This window comes from Furipterus horrens, unplaced genomic scaffold (assembly GCF_987537825.1).
Source record: "Furipterus horrens unplaced genomic scaffold, mFurHor1.1.pri manual_scaffold_4, whole genome shotgun sequence".
Taxonomy (NCBI): domain Eukaryota; kingdom Metazoa; phylum Chordata; class Mammalia; order Chiroptera; family Furipteridae; genus Furipterus; species Furipterus horrens.
The window spans coordinates 129,683,015-129,686,406 of record NW_028327174.1 but is presented as its reverse complement, the minus strand read 5'-3'; the positions used below and the strand labels follow the sequence as shown (position 1 = coordinate 129,686,406).

Sequence of the window (3,392 nt, the reverse complement as noted above, 5' to 3'; positions counted from 1 at the left end):
TCGGACCTATGCCATTTTATCGGCCCTGCTCTCCACATTTATTTTTTTAATGTTTATTTTTTAGTACATTTATATAAAATTTAAACCCTGGCTGCTGTGGTTCAGTGGATTGAGTGTTGGCCTGCGAACCAAGTGTCGCTGGTTCGATTCCCAGTCAGGGCACATGACTAGGTTGCACGCCAGGTCCCCAGTTGGGGGCACGTGAGAGGCAACCGCACATTGATGTTTCTCTCCCTCTCTTTCTCCTTTACCCTCTCTCTAAAAACAGATAAATAAAAATAAAATAAAATAAAATAAAATAAAATAAAATAAAGTAACCTTGTTAAAAATTAATTAATAAAATATTTATATGTGATTTTGAGTAATGCATAAATATGATCATATACATGCTTTTATAATCAAGTTTTTTTAAAATCTCATATCCTCTTTTCCCTGCTTCAGCTTTCTTACACCCCAGTCACATGATAATCCATGTTAACAGCTTAATATGTATCCATCATTTTTTCAGTTGATATATAAATTCAATGCAGACATAGTCACGACATACTTATATACACATGTAAATACAGAAGTTTTATGGTCATTAAACTTAAAAAATGGGACTACATTCTTAAGCTTTGAGAATATGTTGCTTTTCTCATATAACGATACCCAAAGGAAGTATCTCCAATGCATTTGAGTATAACATGAATTCATATTTTAATGGCAGCACAATATTTCATGATTTAGATGTAACATTGTCTATTCAGAAATCCCTAGCTGTTGAAAATTTGCTTTGTTTCCATGTTTTGGCACTATAAATAATGCTAAAATAAACATCCTTATATGTCTTTATCTACTGATATGTTTATTTTTTTAGGATAGATTCCCAGGAGTAAGACTGCTAGGTTGGTGGAGGATAAAGCATTTTAATTTTAATGGATATTGATAAATCTCTTCATTTTAAAAACATTGATTATGCTGAACAACAGATTTTATTTTTAATTTCCCCAAAACACTAAAACAGCTCATGGCACACTGATATATGCAATCCAAAATCCCGAAAATGGTTGTCTTATTTTGGGACTCCTTAAAAACTTACACTTTTAAGTGACCTTTATTAAAGTTATCTACAAACAACAACAAAAAGGAGTTATCTCAGAAAAACCTTAGTGTAAGAGATACCTCAGCTCCTGAATACTGAAAGCTTTCTATAGGGGGATATTTGAGGTGCCTCTCTATGACTGAGTCTTGCTCACTTCTGTTTCAGGTAACACTGCTAGGGTTCTCAGTTTGAGAAAGCTTTATTCTAAAGATAAGTCTAATATTACAACTTTCACTATAGGGCTTTCATTAAAATTGCAGTTCAAGTGGAAGGAATGGGAGGTGAGAAAATAAATCAAATTTTGCCATAGATGAAAACTATTGTACAAAACTGAGAAATGGTAAACAGTTCACCATCAACCCAGCAAGGCTTAGAGCAAGTACAGAGGGGCTGGCATGTATAAATACCCACTTTTATTAGATGATCAGAAAACCTGGAGTGATAGCATCAGGGAGCAGCCCTTCAGACTGGGTGTGAATGTGCACATATAAAGGACTTTATGTTCAATCTTTATGGTCTGCTTTTTATATAGCATATATTCATATTCTTCTGCAAATGTCTCCCAATCCTGAATGTCCTTCAAGCACAATTTAAAACATGCTCAAAAATTTCCTTCCAGATCAAGCAATTTTTCATGAGTTTAAATTCCACTTACTTGAAGTCTGTTTAGACATACAAACCAGAGCAGGAACTTAATGGAAAGAAAACATTCCAAGACAACTTTTAAAATCAATCTTACTAATTTTATTGCTTGGTTTGTACCTAACTATGGCATACTGGCTTTGTCATTTCAAAAGCTTGCACAGCCAGAAATCCCAGTGTTATCTGAAGATCATTTAAGGTACTTTTTACAACCAAAAGCATTCTCCTCTCTTCTGCTGCTTGCTCTGAGACCATGGACTTTGAACTGCCAGGGGAAACACACTCTGTCTTTTCAATAGAGAAAACTTCGGAATGTACGTGCAGTGTGTAGACAGGATAGAATGCAGGTGAACCGGTTCTGACTCAGAACTTCCGTTGTCAGGAAAAGCACTTGGTTCATCCTCAGAATTTTCCTTTTCTGACCTCGTTTGGTGCCCAAGGCTCTCCTCTGCCTGCACCGTCCTCTGTGACTATCAGCGGCCCTGGGCCCTCTTCCCAGTGGCCCTGGATCCTCCTCCCAGTCAGTACCTCCCCGGGGCCTCCTCGACACCACAGGATACCCCAGCAAAAGGTTCTTCTGCAGTAGCAAAAAACAGATTCACAGTCTCGCACTGTGCCACTGTGGAAGAGGAATGTCTTCTTACTGATTCTTTCATATATGGAAGCACTTTGGTGCCATCGTGAAGCAAGAGGTTGGCCTCACTCAGATCACTTTTCCAAAGATAACGTTTCATTTTGTGAATTTCCATGTACATTAACCAGAGGCTTATTCCTCCAGGAAGGTGCACCTGATGGGGAGGACTCTTTTGTGTTCCAAGGCTGCATAGTCACTTGTCCCAGTCATCTACCTGCACTTTTGAGAGGCAAGTGCAGAGTCCCTCTGCCATCCCTCATCCCGTGTTCTCTGTGCGGTGAGCCCCAGGACGCATTTGTGTCAGTTGGAGGAAGGTCTTCAATGGATCTCGATGTCAACCTGCAGGTGGACGTTGAGCATCATGGAAGTCGCGAGGCAGAGGCAGGGGATGTTGGTGCTCAGCCTTCAGGCCAGGGCTAGGAAGTTGAGCAGAGTGTGGGTCAGCCCCTTGCAGAAGACCCATAGAAGCGGGCTGCGGCTGAATGCAAGAGCCCCTGCAATATAGATCCGTGCCAGCTCAGCTGGGCCGCTGTTCTGCGCTTGGCACTGAGGGAGCCTAGGAGGTAGTGAGGCTGGCTGCCATAAATCCTTTTCACCAGCAATAAGAAATGTAAAAACATTTCACGTCAGTTTTATAGAAAATGACACTTGTACTTTACAGTTATGAAGCAATGTCAAACAAAGACATTCTGCTGAGATATGTCCTCTTTTATAATCAATGTAATTGGCAAGCGGAGTTAGGTGTGGAATGGGAACAGGGGACAGGAAACTGGAAGAAGAAAGAAAGCATTCCCCCTAAGATCAGCAACCAGACAAGGAGGTCCACTCTCTCCACTCCTATTCAACATAGTCTTGGAAGTCATAGCCACAACAATCAGAAAAGAAAAAGAAATAAAAGGCATCCAAATTGGAAAACAGTAAGTGAAACTGTCATTATTTGCAGATGACATGATAGTGTACATAGAAAACCCTACAGACTCCACTAAAAAAACTACTTGACCTAATAAGTGAATTTGGCAAAACAGCTGGGTA

At 39.8% G+C, this 3,392-nt stretch overlaps 1 pseudogene; it reads right to left on the bottom strand.

Annotated features, from left to right (window-relative positions):
- Positions 1-1,846: 1,846 nt before the first annotated feature.
- On the bottom strand, positions 1,847-2,620 carry LOC150012851 (protein FAM220A-like; annotated as a pseudogene).
- Between the last annotated feature and the right edge of the window lie 772 nt (positions 2,621-3,392).